Here is an 18,374-nt window from a genome sequence, read left to right on the forward strand (position 1 = left end):
AGCCCAAGAGTCTACAAGCCTTTGGGCCAAAAACTCAAAACATAAAACAGAAGCAATATTGTAACAAATTAAATAAAGACTTAAAAAAATAAAAGGAAGGAAATCAACTATTTCTTTCAAAAATACTATGAAATGGCCCTGGAAAGTTATTGAACTTTAGCAAACTTTGCACTAACAAGACACAAGCTTTTTTTTTTTTTAATGAAGTCATTTATATTTCAGGGTAATTTGTTGTTTGATCTGCATAATCTTTATGTTACTTAACATGACATAACCTAGTCTTTTTGTTAGTGACAACTATGTTTATTTATCTGCCCTGAAGTTCAAAGTGTGCTGAGTTGGATATTTGGGCATACATCTTATGATATATAGCCACCCCAGCAGGTCATCATTGATTCACATGTCTATTGAGTTTCCATTCTGCTAGGCAATAGGAAAACAAAGTTTAGTAAAATACTGTAATCTAATAGTGTAGAAAGAATATGCGCAAATAGTTGAAATTCTGTGATATTAATAGTATTGTTAATGTGCTGTGAAAAGTTAGAAACTAAGAGAAAAAGAATATTTGAGGAATATATTACCTAAGTGAATCAGAAAAATAGTCACAGAAAATATTGGAGATACACAATAGGGATGCTAAAGGATAAGACGAGTATTTCAATGCACAGAAGTGAAGGGCTTTCCAGATGGCAGAAAACTGGCATGTTCAACAGTACAAAGCACACATTTGACAAACAGTTAATGGATGGCAACTAGTTGCTAGTCTTTTTATGTCAGGGTAATTAATGTATCTAGATATATCCTCCCAATGGTGAAGAACTACTGACAGTTTTTTTTAAATTGGGCAAACACAAAATTATGTATTCTTTTCAAAAATTTTGGAAACCATGTGGAAGATGGACAAAAAAAGGAAGGGCTTGGGGGTAGGAATATTAATTGGGTTATTGGAATAATATGGAGGAGAATAATTCAAATCTCTACAATAGTGGCAGTGCACTATTCAACCTGGTACCCAGCCACTGGTAGGGAAGAAGGCTTGTTATATGGAGGGTTGCCAGTGATACAGGAGAGAGAAGAATACAAGATTATAGTGGAGTTTCCAGTTTATGTGGCAGGAAAGAAAGTAATGCTAATACGACCATGAAGATCTAAAAGGAAGGAAATGTGATAGGCAGAGTAACGGCCCTGTAAATTATCCACGTCCTAATCTCTGGAACCAGTAAATTTTATGTTATGTTAAACTTGCCGGTCTGGTTAAGATTAGGATCATGAAATGGGGAGGTTATCCTGCAGTATCCAGGTAGACCTTATGTGCACTCACAAGTGTTTTTATCAGATGGAAGCAGAGGGAGATTTCAGACAGAAGAGGAGAAGGCAGTGTGACCATGGAGGCTGAGACTGGAGTGAGGTGGCCATAAACGAAGGATGCCAGCAGAAGCTGAAAGCCAGAAGCTGGAAAAGCCAATAAATGGATTCTCATCTGAAATCTCCTGAGAAAGTACAGCTCTAGCAATATATTGATTTCAGCCCAATGAAACTGTTTTTAGACTTCTTGTCTCTAGAGAGGGCTTCCCTTGTGGCTCAGCTGGTAAAGAATCTGCCTGCAATGCAGGAGACCTGGGTTCAATCCCTGGGTTGGGAGGGTCCCCTGGAGAAGGTAAGAGAAAGGCTACCCACTCCAGTATTCTGGCCTAGAGAACTCCATGGACTGTATAGTCCATGGGGTCACAAAGAGTTGGACAACTCAGTGACTTTCACCTGTCTCTAGAGCAGTAAGAGAAAACTTCTAGTGGTTTAAGACATGTATGCATGCTCAGTCAAGTCCAACTATTTATGACGCTATGGACTGTACCCTAACAGGCTCCTCTGTCTGAGGGATTCTCCAGGCAAGAGTACTTAAGTGGGTTGTTATTTCCTTCTGAGGTAGAAATTGTTAAGTAGTCAGTGTAGCATTAGGGCCTCGGTTCTTTTTTTCTAATTTCAATTTTAATTTCAACTTTTTCCTTCACATAAACATTTTTCTCCATTAGTCTAAAACTGTATTTGTTGTTCCAGTTTCTAGGCATTCAGAAGAATGCCTCCCTGGTCTGGAGGGTCATAAAATATTCAGACTCACAACAAGACAATCATTAACTGCTGTCCAGTTTATCAAGAAGAAAAATTCTAGGTGGACAATTAACCCTTAAACATACATTTGGTCCCTAAATAATGGTCTGAGGTCTTGAGGCAGGGTTGAGGGATGGCAACACAATGTCTTGGGAAACTGAGAAACTGGGGGACCCAAAATAGCCATAAAAATGACAAACTGGACTATATAACTTCTAAATTGATTGCTCAAAATTTACGTGCATCTGGCCCAAACCAACCAAAACCAAACAGTTATAATAAAGATATAAAAGACTGCTATTTCTGCCATTTAGGGCTCTTGATCACTTCTCAGTGTCTATGCTGAAAGCTTTGTATCTCTATCCTTTAAAATAAACTCTGCATGTGTTAGTGTTTGCAAAGTTCAATTTTCGGCTCCACAAACAGAACTTGGGTTTCACATTTCACTTCTCAGGGGATCTTCCTAACCCAGGGATGAAACCTGTGTTCCTTGCATCTTCTGCATTGGCAAGCAGATTCTTTACCAGCTGTGCCACCTGGCTGCACCACACAGTTTATAGGATCTCAGTTCTTTGACTAGGGATTGACCTAGGCGTCCACAATAAAAGCACCAAATCCTAACCACTAGACCACCAGGGAACCCCTATTTGTGATACAGTTTTACAGTAGCAGTAGGAAATTAACACAGGGGGTTTACATAAGATTGGCCTAGAGTTTCTGGCTATGAGTCCACATGTGTATATATTTGTATATTCATGTGTGTTTTTGAAGTGTATATGTATATATGCATGTGTGTGTGTGTAGTTATAGGTACATGAGAATTGATAGAGTGTAAAGGAAGAGAAAGTCTAAAACAGAAATAAAATAAAACAGGCAACTTGAAAAACTTGTGTTTCTCACTTCTCTCCACTGATAATGCAGTCAAAATTATGGATATGAAAGTATCAGAGAAAGTTAAGAGAAAAGTTTTAGGCAGGCCAGAAAAATCATCCAAGCTGGGAGAGAAAGTGCTGTGAGGGGGAGGAATGGGGAGGTGGGTGGGATTAGCATAGACTACATTATTCCCTGCCTGGGTGAACCTTGAACTCAGCCTCACCACATTTCAAATTCTTGTAAGCTAGCCCTATTTTTTCCACAATCCTTCCATTAATGACTTTTCAGGAAAAATTGATATAAGAAAAATTTCATGAAAATCATTTGAGACCTCTAGATAGAAAATAGTGGAAAATAAAGATGATATATTTATGACAATGATAAAGTAGTATTCTGGTATCCTCCTTGTATGTCCAATTGAAATAGGAGAGAAGGGGGCACAACCTTTTAAAAAAAATGACATAATCTGAGGACATGGCATAAACTGATTAGAACCAAGTAGGTCCAAGATGGCAGATGAATCGATGTCCACTAGACCTGTAGCCTCAGTGTATGCTCATTGTAAGACATCAGCAAGCTAAACGACACACACACAGACACCGTGACAATTCCAAGGCTGACTGTAATGTTGCAGGGAAAAGCCAATTTTGATTCCATGTTGAAACTGTTTCTTTGAATTGTTTTCATTGCTTTTGTTAGTTTAATTATACATAATGGCATGCCTAAGAGAATACTCCCCCTCTGCCTAATAAACTAAAGTGCCTTTGTTCAGGACCCTGTCTACCCACAGATAGCAGGAAAGAAGAAATTAGCACGTCTCCTGCCTGAGGCTTGCCTTTCTAGGAGATATTTGCAAGATTAATGATCTTTTGCTTTGTTTCCTCACGTCTGCCCCTATCTCTGATCTATAAAAGAACCTGGCATTTAGACCCCATAAAATAGTTATTTTGAGACATTAGTCTGCTATCTTCTTGGTCAGTTGGCTTTCCAAATTATCTTTGGGACTTATCAGCCTATTGTATGGTGAGCAGAGCAAGCTTGGACTCCATAACAGTAACAGTTAAAAAGTGGGCAGTGTCCCAATTCATGGAAATCCCCATCCCTTCACCAAAATAGCTAGAATACTCTGCTCACTCAATAACTTATGGAATTACCACCCTCATTAAACCTGACAACCCCATACCTCAGTACTGCTCTTGCCTTCTGAGATGGCCCACACTGTCTGTAGAGTGTTTCTCTCAAAATAAATCCACTTCTTACCTTCTACTTTGTCTCTCACTGAATTTTCTTCGATGAGACATCCAGAATCTGAGCATTATTAAATCTTGAGACCAGGTGTGATCTCAGTTAAAAATCTGAGAGTTCAAGTCCCAGTCTGAATTGCATGCTTTTTCAACCACCTGGAGAGAGTAGAAATTAGGATGATCACACAGGATCATGCTCCTAATTGAGCAGAGAATGCTATAGAATCCAGTAATACTTGGTGAATCCTCTTTGTATGAGTTTCTGTAATGAGTGGATAATAATTATAGTAAACATCAACTGAGTCACTTTCAAGGACTTTTCATGTGTCATCTGTTCATTCCTCATAATATAGCCATGACAGAGGTTCTATCTGTATGTGCTTATGTGTTTGTCTCTCAGTTGTGTCTGACTCTTTGCAACCCTGTGGACTGTGGCCTGTCAGTCTCCTCTATCCATGGAATTCTCCAGGCAAGAATACTGGAGTGGGTCACCATTCCCTTCTCCAGGGGATATTTCCAACCCAGGGATCGAACCTGGGTCTCCTGCATTGCAGACGGATTCTTTACTGTCTGAGCCACCATGAGCTCAACTTCATTTTACAGATGAAGTGGAGGCCCAGCGAGATTAGTTCACAGCCAGTATCAATAGGGTCAAGAATCAAACTTAACCAATGTGTAACAGATTTTACTCAAAATCAGATGGCACTCAGTTTCATTTCTAAAGCTCCTATTCAGACACTCTAATTTGTGGGAGTAGCTTTAATGTTTAGGCAGTTTTTAATTTTTACTTTACATTTGAGTATGGTTGATTTGCAATGTTGTGTTACTTTCAAGTGTACAACAAAGCGATTGAGTTGTGCAGATACATATATCCATTCTATTTCAGATTCTTTTGCCATATATGTTATTATAGAATATTGAGTAGAGTTGCCTGTGCTATACTGTAGGTGCTTATTGATTATCTATTTTATATATAGCAGTATGTTTATGTTAATCCAAACTCCTAATTTATCCCTCAGGCAATGTTTAGAAGGTGACGTTTGACATATGTGTCACACTCAGCAGCAGCAGCAGCAGCAGCAGCAGCAATAGAATAACAATCTGAGGTCAACCAGTTCAGGAAGCTCTCTTAAAAGTCTTAGGTTTCATTCACAGTTTCTGAGCTTTGGCTCTTCTGGAATTCAATCTCTGAAACAGATATAATGTACTTCTTCCTTCCAATTCCTCTCTGTATTTTTTCCCTCTTGGAAACAGATTTTGATAATTGTCAAGGTACCTGATAAAACTTTCATGCTGATAGACATAATCAGCAAAAGTTTATGATTATGACAAAAACACATAGATTAATAGTTGATAAGATAAAGTGATTGGGAAAGAAAATGTTGTGGTTAAGTAGAAAACAATTTTTTAAAATCTTTTTTTTTTTTAATATCTGAAGCAGTTTTATTTCTAGAACTAATCTTTCTTGAGAATCATTCTAAACTATCCAAGATACATCTCTTTTTTGATGAAAAGATTTTATATGCATTATGGTTGTAACTTAAAATTGATATTCACATTTAACCTTGATAAAGAAAGCCTAATGACCCACAGTAAATATATAATGACTTATGGTATAAAGTGAATTTACTATTGTGATTTTTAACGTTGCTTTAAATGACATTTCTTATCATTTCTATTTTATTTCTCTAGATGCAAAATATAAAATTTAAAGTCAAAATACTTTATTGAGTTTTATAGAAAGTAGAATTTTCAAGTAATTTAAATTTAGACCCCTATTACAACTTTTTTCATGTAACCTCTGAATGTTGAAAATAGTCATGTGGCAAAAATAAATCATTTCTTTTTTTAGATAAAACATGAAAAAAAAACTCTTTCAAAACTATTCATTTTTATTTCTATTATTGTTAAATTAAGAAACACAAAGGAAATACATTTCAAACAATTTCTGAATGATGTGCAACTGAATATCTGCTCCAAGAGCACAAGCCCAATCTCCCTCTCCATGGACACAGTTTTGGACTGCTTCTGATTTTAGTACATCTGTTGGTTGTATAATATTTCTTTATTGATAAACCATAAATCCCTTATGATTATACAGTGGAAATGACAAATATAATCAAGGGATTAGATCTGATAGACAGTGACTGAAGAACTATGGACAGAGACTCATGACAATGTATAGGGGACAGTGATTAAGACCATCCCCCAAAAGAAGAAAAGCAAAAAAGACAAAATGGTTGTCTGAGCAGGCCTTACAAATAGCTGAGGAAATAAGAGAAGTGAAAGACAAAGGAGCAAAGGAAAGATATATCCATTTGAATGTAGAGTTCCAAAAAATAGCAAGGAGAAATAAGAAAGCCTTCCTCACTGATCAATGCGAAGAAATAGAGGGAAAAAATAGAATGGGAAAGGCTAGAGATCTCTTCAAGAAAATTAGAGCTACCAAGGGAACACTTACTCCAATGTACTGCATTTCAGACTCTTTTGTTGACTATGATGGCTACTCCATTTCTTCTAAGGAATTCCTGCCCACAGCAGTAGATATAAAGAGATGGGAATACCAGACCACCTGACCTGCCCCTTGAGAAACCTCTATGCAGGTTAGGAAGCAACAGCTAGAACTGGACATGGAACAACAGACTGGTTCCAAATAAGAAAAGGAGTACGTCAAGGCTGTATATTGTCACTGTGCTTATTTAACTTGGCAACCCTCTCCAGTATTCTTGCCTGGAGAATCCCAGGGACAGAGGAGCCTAGTAGGCTGCAATCTATGGGGTCGCACAGAGTCAGACATGACTGAAGTGACTTAGCAGCAGCATGCAGGGTACATCATGAGAAACGCTGGGCTGGAAGAAGCACAAGCTGGAATCAAGATTGCCAGGAGAAATATCAATCACTTCAGATATGCAGATGATACCACCCTTATGGCAGAAAGTGAAGAAGAACTAAAGAGCCTCCTGAAGAAAGTGAAAGAGGAGAATGAAAAAGTTGGCTTAAAGCTCAACATTCAGAAAATGAATATCATGGCATCTGCTCCCATCACTTGATGGCAAATAGATGGGGAAACAGTGGAAACAGTGGCTGACTTTATTTTGGGGGCTCCAAAATAACTGCAGATGGTGACTGCAGCCATGAAATTAAAAGACACTTACTCCTTGGAAGGAAAATTATGACCAACCTGGATAGCATATTAGAAAGCAGAGACATTCTTTTGTCAACATAGGTCCATCTAGTCAAGATTATGGCTTTTTTAGTGGTCATATATGGATGTGAGAGTTGGACTATAAAGTAAGCTGAGTGCTGAAGAATTGATGCTTTTAAAGTGTGGTGTTGGAGAAGACTCTTGAGAGTCCCTTGTATTGAAAGGAGATCCAGCCAGTCCATTCTAAAAGAGATCAGTCCTGGGTGTTTATTGGAATGACTGATGCTGAAGCTGAAACTCCAATACTTTGGCTACCTGATGCAAAGAGCTGCCTCATTGGAAAAGACCCTGATGCTGGGAAAGATTGAGGGCAGGAGGAGAAGGGAACGACAGAGGATGAGATGGTTGGATGGCATCACCAACTCAGTGGGCATGGGTTTTGGTGGACTCTGGGAGTTGGTGATGGACAGGGAGATCTGGCGTGCCGTGGTTCATGAGGTCACAAAGATTTGGACTCGACTAAGTGACTGAACTGAACTGAAGGGAATATTTCATGCAAAGATGGGCACAATGAAAGACAGAAACAGTATAGACCTAACAGAAGCAGAAGACATTTAGAAGAGGTGACAATAATACACAGAAGAGCTATACCAAAAAGATCTTCATGACCCAGATAACTACGATTCTGTGATCACTCACCTAGAGCCAGAAATCCTGGAATGCAAAGTCAAATGGGCTTTAGGAAACATCACTAGGAGCAAAGATAGTGGAGGTGATGGAATTCCAGTTGAGCTATTTAAAATCCTAAAAGATGATGCTATGAAAGTGCTGTACTCAATATTTCAGGAAATTTGGAAAACACAGCAGTAGCCATAGGACTGGAAAATATCTATTTTCATTCCAATCCCCCAAAAAAGGCAATGCCAAAAAATTGTTCAAACCACCACACAGTTGAACTCACCTCACTTGCTAGCAAAGAATGCTCAAACCAGACTTCAATAGTACTTGAACTATGAACTTCCAGATGGTGAAGTTGAATTTAGAAAAGTCAGAGGAATCAGAGATTGCCGGGAGCCAGCACGGGAGATCCTACCCATAACAAGGTCATGCAGAACTTGAGAGACTCCCTGGGCCATCCCACCCATGACAAGGTCATGAGGAAGAAACCTGATAAGCAAGGCTTCAGGATTCGAGGGACCCCCTGGGCCTGCTCGAGCATCTACCCCCAAACCAGAAGCTGTCTTTCTTACTATTTTATGTCTTTCATCAACTCTTCTGATATTAACAGGGGGCTGTCCCCGACCACCTTTCTCTGGGAAGAGTTAACTTAGGGCTCTAGCTAATAAGTCTCCTAGACAAGATAAGAGTGTTTCAATTCAAACCCCTGTTAGCATTCTAGCTTACTTGGCAGGTTTATCCAGACTCTTGCAACATTGTTGAGACAATGCTTGTTGCCAAGTTCTCACATCCCTTATCCATTGTGTTCCTGGGAGTGCATGTAGTTAGGGTGTATAAGAAACAAGTAATAGCTTTAGTATTAACAACATTAGAATTTGAGGTAATAAGTTCTTTCTTTGCTATAACCCTCTGAATCTTCTCCATAAAAATGTAACTCTGTGCTTAAAGGTGATGCAGGCTAAGAATTTAAGAAGAAACACTTTAAGGGAAAATTATTGTTCTGGCTGACTAACCTTTATCAAAAAGGGGTCATAAAATATCAACAGGCCTCCAGGCCAGAAGATAATGTACAAAAAATAAGACTCTTGCAGAAAAGAACCTGGTATCCATAAAAGTTAATACTGATGGAATGTTGAGTTGACTCTGCATTTTTCACCTTGCTGTATGTACAACTCAGGGTATAAAAGCCCTCTCTGAAAATAAAGTAATGGGCCTTGCTCGAAGAAGCTTGGTCACCCTGTGTCTGTCTTTTTTCTTTCTTTCTTTCTTTTTCTCTCTTACTCTCTTTTCCAGGCTGATCCCTTGGAGCATAGAGGCTCTCTGCATTAATATCAGCCTCTTTCTCTCCTCTGTTTTCTTATCTGCAACATTTTTTCCTTATCTCTCTCTAAATCATTCGCCAACACCGTTTCTCTTTTGGGTTCCCCTGGATCCTGTGGGGGCTGTACCCTGGCAAGAGATCAAATTGCCAACATTCTTTGGATAATCATAAAAGCACAAGAGTACCAGAAAAACATCTGCTTCTGCTTCATTGACTATGCCAAAGCCTTTGACTGTGTGGGTCACAACAAAGTGTGGACAATTCTTCAAGAGTTGGGAATACTAGACCACCTGACCTGCCTTCTGAGACATCTGTATGCATGTCAGGAAGCAACAGTTAGAACTGGACATGGAACAATGGATTGGTTCAAAACTGGGAAAGGAGTACTTCAGGACTGTATATTGTCACCTTGCTTATTTAACTTATATGCAGTGTACATTATGAGACATGCTGGGCTGGATAAAGCACAAGCTGGAACAAGATTGCTGGGAGAAATATTGATAACACCAGATACGCAGATGACACCACCCTTATGGCAGAAAGTGAAGGACTGAAGAGCCTCTTGATGAAAGTGAAAGAGGAGAGTGAAAAAGTTGGCTTAAAGCTCAACAATCAGAAAACTAAGATCATGGTATCTGGTCCCATCACATCATTGAGAACATGGGTAAACAATGGAAACAGTGAAAGACTTTATTTTAGGAGGCTCCAAAATCACTGCAGATGGTGACTGCAATCATGAAATTAAAAGACACTCGTTCCTTTTAAAAAAAGCTATGACCAACCTATACCATATGTTGAAAAGCAGAGACATTACTTTGCTGACAAAATCCAACTAGACAAAGCTATAATTTTTCCAGTAGTTATGTATGGATGTGAGAGTTGGACTATAAAGAAAGCTGAGTGCCAAAGAATTGGGGTTTTTAAACTGTGGTGTTGGAGAAGACTGTTTAGAGTCCCTTGGATTGTAAGGAGATCAAACCAGTCCATCCTAAAGGAAATCAGTCCTGAGTGTTCATTGGAAGGATTGATGCTGAAGCTGAAACTCCAAATTTTGGCCACCTGCTGGGAAAAATGATCTCATTGGAAAGACCTGCTGGGAAAAATTGAAGGTGGAAGGAGTGGGGGATGACAGAGAATGAGATTGTTGGATGACATCACTGACCTGATGGACATGAATCTGAGTAAGCTTCAGGAGTTGGTGATGGACAGGGAAACCTGGTGTGCTGCAGTCCACGGGTTGCAGAGAGTTGGATATGACTGAGTGACTGAACTAAACTGGTACATGTTATCTGACTCCATTTATTGGAGACTAACTTCAGTTAAACTCCTTCATCCTCCTCCCACTTTTCCATGTTTTATAGTAAATATTAGTTCTAATGATTATTTATATAATTTTAAACAATGTACTTGAAACTCTATTTCTTGATTCATCAATCTCAAAATTTTCTTGACTTTCTTCCTACCTCCTTTCCTTTTCTACTTTGTATTTCTGTCTGCATTTGTTTATGTATTCAACTATTTATATCATGTGTGTACTTCAGACTTCCATGATCACATAATATCACAAACTTCCTTGATTTGACCACAGCTTGACTCTGAAAATTTCAGGCTGAAGCATAGTGTTTGCCATAATTAGGTTATATCAATATTATTTATTTGCAAACCAGGTAGAACATCAGAGAAATCATGGCTCAATGTCACAGCTTTTGCAACTAGAAAGGGAAAACCCCAAGGTGACAAAACATTCTCTTTTTTATACTTTGTTCATCTTTTAAAGTCATTTCATATTTTAGTTTGCTTTATACTACCTTAGAGCTCTCTATTTATTCTTGGATTTTCTACTTACCTTTCTGTGTGTGTGTGTGTGTGTGTGTGTGTTTCTATTGTTGCTGTTTTTTTGGTCCCAGGGGTTATATGCTGTCTTCAAATCAGTAAAATCAATCTCTAATTGTTTCTTGAATGCTCTAATATTAACAAGTGGTGACCCTTCCTTAAGCCTGCTAGATAGTTGCCATTCTGGGTATTTCTTGTCTATTCTTTCTGTAGCTCTTTTTTGATACTTCCTTAGTTGATTTTTTTTTTTTTTCACTCCTTCAGAATGGATACAGGGGAGGCAAACTTTCTGCATTTTATTTTTTCAATTTCTATAGATGAACTTTTTATATCTGGAAAATTAATCAAGGGCATATCTTTAGCTCTGAAATTTTCCTTTCTGTTTTTTTCTTTTTGAATAATTTCTTCTTCCCCTCCCCCCCATTTTTTCTGGTATTTGAATACTTCACAATTATTCCTGTGGAAGAATAAGGAAATACACATTGCCAGTATTTTCTCTACCAATTTTCATCTGTTTGTCTTTTTAGTTCTATGTTCTGAAATAATTTATCTTCCATTCTGTATATTTCATTGGATTTAGTTTTTAGTAATCATATTTTAAATTTTATATTCAATAAATTATTAACCTCAATTCACAACAGGCCATTTATATTTCATTGAAACAATATCTTATCTAAATTCTGAACATATTAATTAAAAATAGTTTATTGTTTGTTTATGTTCTGATCACTAACCTGAATTTTACAACTCTTTTTTTCAGTATTATTTGTCTGATTTGTTTATTTTTACCCGTTGCTTTTGAGGTACTACATTTCTAAAATATAAATTTTTCCTTAATTGGTCTCTGATGAACATAAGATAAAGGGTTAGTTCATTTAAATAGGTGGCTAGCAGAAGTTTCCTCTGATGTTATAAGATAAGCCTATTCCTTGAATAAAACAGATTTTTCCACTGTGTGTATACATGTGTTTTTTGAGAATTTATTGTGATATTTCCATGGCATGAAATGAAGCATGCACTCTGTTAAGAATCCAGACACATTCAAAAACCAAAACAAGGCCAGTCTGACTAATGTGAACAAACCCTCAGTCTGGGAGCCATGGATCTTCCTCAGTGTATCTCTCAATCTATATCTGACATTGAGGCAAACAGTACTTCCTACTGCACAGGAATGGGGGTGGCCTGAGCATGCACGTCTTTCAGATTGATTCTCCATCAATCATTGTGACTGCTGCCCTTTCTTCCACATCCTCTCTTCTTTTGCTCCTAACTTTCAGGAGCAGCACTCTGCAAAATCGCTCCTAGCTCCACTGCAACTTTTCCTGTTGAATATATTGAGCAATAACTCCTTTTATTCTAATATATCCATCAAGATGCTCCCATCAGTCTTCTGTCTTCCCAAAATTCATTCTAATCTTTTGACTGCTGATGTTTCTCTGCTGTCAGTCTCAGAAGGTTTATGGATTTATGCACTTTCATATTTCTTCACTGAACACTCCATGGATTTTTGAGATACAGGAGAATTTAATAAAATTTCTGAGTCTAATAACTGAAACAAGGTATCTTGAGAGAATTTCTAAATGTTATTTCATAAAGAAAAGTGATTCACTTATTTAAAGTCAATACCAAAGAAATATTCCCATATATGTATATGTTATTTATTATAAAAAAAATTAAAGCCTTCTTTCTACAGTATTTACACGATCTCCAAAGATAAACTAAATGAACAGGAAAGAATTCAAGGAAAAAATCCTTTTATAGACTTGAAAACCAAAAAGGTTTTTATAATATTTATTTTCAAAAACAAGTTAAAAAGCGATTGACAGAGGAAATTTCAGCTATATGCACTGAAATCAGCATCAGAGTCTTTTCCAATGAGTCAACTCTTCTCATGGGGTAGCCAAAGTATTGGAGTTTCAGCTTTAGCATCATTCCTTCCAAAGAAAACCCAGGGCTGCTCTCCTTCAGAATGGATTGGTTGGATCTCCTTGCAGTTCAACGGACCCTCAAGAGTCTTCTCCAACACCACAGTTCAAAAGCATCAATTCTTTGGAACTCAGCTTCTTCACAGTCCAACTCTCACATCCATACATGACCACTGGAAAAACCATAGCCTTGACTAGGTGGACCTTTGTTGGTAAAGTAATGGCTCTGCATTTTAATATGCTATCTAGTTTGGTAATAACTTTCTTTCCAAGGAGTAAGGGTCTTTTAATTTCAATGTAATCCTTATTAAATTACTAATGGTATTTTTCACAGAACTAGCACAAATAATTGTAAAATTTGTATGGAAACACAAAAGATCCTGAATATCCAAAACAATCTTAAGAAAGAACAGAGGTGGAGGAATCATGTTCCTTGACTTTAGACTACATGACATTTCTGCGATAATTAAGACAGTATGGTACTGCACAAAAACAGACATATGGGTCAATGGAACAGGATAGATACCAGAAACAAACCCACACACTTATGATCAGTTAATCTAGGGCAAAGGAGGCAAGACTATAAAGTGGAGTAAAGACTGTCTCTTCAATAAGTGGTGCTGGAAAAACTGAAGAGCTACCTATAAAAGAATGAAATCAGAACATTTTTTAATGTCATACATAAACATAAATGCCATACATAAAAATAAAATGGATTACAGACCTAAATTAAGACCTAATACTATAAAAGTCCTACAGGAAAACTTAGGCAAAACATTCTTTTACATAAATCACAACAATATTGTTTTGGATCCATCTCCTAGAGTAATGGAAATAAAAACAGAAATAAACAAATGGGATCTAATTAAACTTAAAAGCTTTTTCACAGCAAGGGAAACTGTAAACAAAACAAAAAGCCAAGCTACAAATTTGGGGAAAATATTTGCTAACAATAAGGGATTAATTTCCAAAATATACATATAGCTTATACAGCATAAGATCATAAAAACAACTCAATCAAAAAATGGTCAGAAGATCTAAATAGACATTTCTCCAAAGCAGATATACAGATTGTTAACAGGCACATGAAAAGATGCTCAGTATCACTAATTTTTAGAGAAATGTAAATAAAAACTTTATAGAGATATCACCTCACACCCGCTGGAAAGGCCAACATTAAAATATCTACATTAATAAATGGTGGTGAGGGTATGGGTGTGGAGAAAAAGGAACTGTCCTAGGTTATTGGTGGTAATACAGATTGATACAGCTACTATGGAGACCGGTATGGAGGTCCCTTAAAGACTAAAAATGGAGCTGCCTTATGATCTTGTAATTCCACACCTGGGCATATGTCTGGAGAAAACTCTTATTAAAAAAGATATGCACATCCCAATGTTCACAGGTTCACTATTTACAATAGCCAAGACATGGATGCAACTTAAATGTCCACTGACAGGTGAATGGATAAAGAAGATGTGGCAGATTATGTACAATGAAACACTTACTACTTAGCTTTAAGAAAGAATGAAATAATGCCATTTGCAGCAACATGAATGGATCTATGTATGTATAACTGAATACATTTGCTATACATTTGAAGCTAGCACAGTATTGTAAATTGATTGTACTTAAAAAAAAAAAAAAAAAAAAGGAAAAGAGAAAAAGTCAAATGTTACCCAAGGGTCCCTGCCTCAACTTGCATCTTAAGATATGAAAATTAGCAGAAGAGTGGGGCCACGTCAAGAACAAGATTACTTTTTAGTAACATGGCCCAATCAGTGAACCAGACTTTGTCCTATTAGATTAACAAATGGCTAAATAGGAGGATGAAACAAGGCAGTAGATGAGAGAAAGGAAAGGGCAACTCTTTGCTCTATGTAACTTATTCAATTTGAAGTTTATAAATCTCATGATCACCTAAGACTCCAGTCATTGATTTTCACTTGTCATTTTGGATATAGTGGGCTTTATTTATAGAACTTAAAAGCTGAAGAGAAATGTTACAGACTGTTTTCAACTGCATATTTTCATATGAAGCTGATGCTCTTGGAAAATGAATAACACTTTGAATTCAGGTTTCCTGAAATATAGGAAGATTGTATGCTTTCCAATATCTATAACTGCCTCTCTACTATTAAGATTGCTTCTTCATTAAAAAAAAAATCTACTTGTCTACCATTCTGTCACTCAATCTACTACTGTGTGTGTAATCTAAAGATTGTTTGTTTACTTTATAAGATAATGTCTGATAATTATTTTCATCTCTGAGTTCAAGTTCAGTAAAAGTTTTGCCTATTCTCTTCAGATTAAAAAAAAAATAAATAACTTGAATTCCTGAAGGTTTTCCCCCAATATGTAGGTTTATTTCAAAGTTTCATTTCCTATGATTAGGGGAAATATTCCTTCATGTTGTGTTCAGATGCTCAGTTGTGTCCAACTCTTTGACTCCATGGACTGGGGACCTCCAGGCTCCTCTGTCCATGGAATTTTCCCAGCAATAATACTGGAGTGGGATGCCATTTCCTTCTGCAGGGGATCTTCCTGACTCAGGGATTGAACCCATATCTCTTACATCCCTTGCATTATCAGGAGGATTTTTTGCCACTAGTGCCACCTTTCTTCAAGTTAGCAGATCTCTTTTCTTTTTCACTATTTGATTAGGATATTCCCTAATTTCTCATGTAATTTTCATATGAAGCAGCCCCAGAACAGTTAGACACAGAGATACATAAACACACACATACATTCTGAAGTAGCCTTACTAGTGTAATGTTACAAGTTAGAAATTTTGGGTTCATTTTAGGAATGGGAAACTATAGATGGGTTTTCTATAGGTTGCCCTGAAATTTGATTCAGAGGGTGATATGTCATATCACGAGATACCCGCCCCTTTCCTGTCAATGAAATGTATAAGATCAGAAAGCCCTGCATTTTGACAATTGCATATCTCATGAATTTAGTTCAATATCACAGAATATAGCACAGAATAAACCAGGTCTCTTGCATTGGCAGGTGGATCCTTTATCACAGAGCCACCTGGGAAGCCCATGGAAAATAAGGAAACGTAACTAATAATGATCTGTGTAAGTTAATTTACATAGGCAAAAGAAATAATCTAGAAATAAACATTTGCCTTAATAACAAAATGCTAACCAAACTTCTTAGGGAATATTGGAGAAAAATGCAGTTTTAATTTTAATATGCGCATGAGATCAATTAATGTACCACATATGCAAATATAAAGGCAATGACCCTGATTCTGAATGCTTGTTATTTCTGGAGTCGGCATATGGTGCTCTCTAACAGCAGACGTAATGATTTCAATAAATTAGCTGCTAATGCCATGTAATGCACTCTGATTTGTGTTAATTCAGGCATTGCTTAGCAATTTCATGTTAATTTTTTAAAGAAATCAGTTTTTAAGGCAGTATTAGAATTTTGTTATGTATTAAGAGTTTAAAAATGGTAAGAATAAGAACATTTTAATTCAGATATTTTAGTAAGACAAAAACAGCTTCACAAAGTAGGGATGCAGAATGCGATTCACAGCATTTAAATAAGAATTTGTTTCTAATAATCCAAAGTTTAAAAAAAAATATTGCTTACTTTGAACAATAATCATGGCAAAAGGTCAAAGGATTTATAATGCTCATATTAAAATAGCTGATGCTGAATGCCCCTCTTAAAGTCTTTTCCACCCTTATTATTTTTATTTGTCTGTGGAACATGACAAGGTTAGTCTGGTACTTATTGGTGTGGTTGTAGGTAATCGTTGTAGAAATAATATTCACAGATATGTACATACAGTAGGTATATGAATTATATACACATGTATAATGTTATATTATCAAATTATATATACATATATGTCTCACAGACTTAAATAACAAACTTATGGTTGCCAGGCAGGAAGGATGGGGAGAAAGGATAGTTCAAGATTTTGGGATCCTCATGTACACACAGCTATATTTAAAATGGATAACCAATAAGGTCCTACTCTAGGACATGAGGAACTCTGCTCAATGTTATATGTGGTAGCTTGAATGGGGGAGAAGTTTGGGGGAGAATGGATACATATATTGTATGACTGAGTCTCTCTGCTGTCCACCTGAAACTATCACAACATTGTTAATGAGCTATATTCCAATACAAAATAAATAAGAAATAATATCCACAGATATAGGCAGACATGTATGTATGTTAACTATATATGCTACATAACACGCTAGTTAATTAGTTTTCTGAACTTATTAAAGATAAGATACTCTATAAGAGAAAAACATTTTCTTTTTGAACTATTCCAGGTAAAATCAAGAAGCTTTTTCTCTCTTTGAGGAAAATGCGGTTGCTGCTGAAGTGGAGCCCAATGCTACCTGCTCCTGCTCCAGACTGATGGCTGTTTGCTCTGCCCAGGAACAAGTAGGTCAGGAAGCTGCCCCACAGACTTGGCCCTTAAAAATACCAGCAAGACTCCAGCAGAGCCAGAGGTGGCCATTCACTGGATTAGGAACACTCTCACCAGCCCCAACGTGAAGTCCCTAGAGAAGGTATATGATAACCTGCTCAGAGGCACAAGGAGAAAGAATCTCAAAGTGAAAGGATCTGTTCGGATGCTTAGCAAGACTGAGAATGACTATAAGGGAAACTCCTTGTGCTGAAGGTTCTAAGATTTGGGATTGATTCCAGATAAGGATCCACAAGTGACTCACTGATCTTATGCAGGGTCTTTCTGAGGTTGTCAAGCAGATTCCTTCCATTAGTACTGAGCCAGAAGTCCAGGTGGAAGTCACCATGGCTGATGTCTAAATCAATCTTTGTAATAAATTGATAGATATTTTAAAAAGAAGCTTTATCTTTGGTCTTACAGAGATGGATTAATTATAAACTTCAGCTTATAAAAAGCTAATAAACATGAATATTTCCTATATGACTCTTGTGGGAGAATAAAAAAAATACAAATGAATAACAAAAAAATACAAAGTTAAAATTGTCCATTTTTCTTAACATCTCATTTAACTTTCTACACTACAGTTTCCTTACTAGAAATGGGTGGATGATAATTAACTCATACAACTTTTGTGGGAATTGAATGAGGTAATATACCCAAAGTGCCTGGCCAATGGAAAAGATTAAAGACCTGTTGGTAAAGAAGTGTGGCTAAATGCAAAATGCATAGTGGTGCTTGATCAAGCACAGGTGTTTCCTACCTAAATCCTTTTCTATCCATTCTCCACATTGCAGCTAGT

The 18,374-nt window shown here is 36.9% G+C and overlaps 1 pseudogene; it reads left to right on the forward strand.

Annotated features, from left to right (window-relative positions):
• LOC102184415 lies at positions 14,401 to 17,934 on the forward strand (annotated as a pseudogene).

This window comes from Capra hircus, chromosome 6, assembly GCF_001704415.2.
Source record: "Capra hircus breed San Clemente chromosome 6, ASM170441v1, whole genome shotgun sequence".
Taxonomy (NCBI): Eukaryota; Metazoa; Chordata; class Mammalia; order Artiodactyla; family Bovidae; genus Capra; species Capra hircus.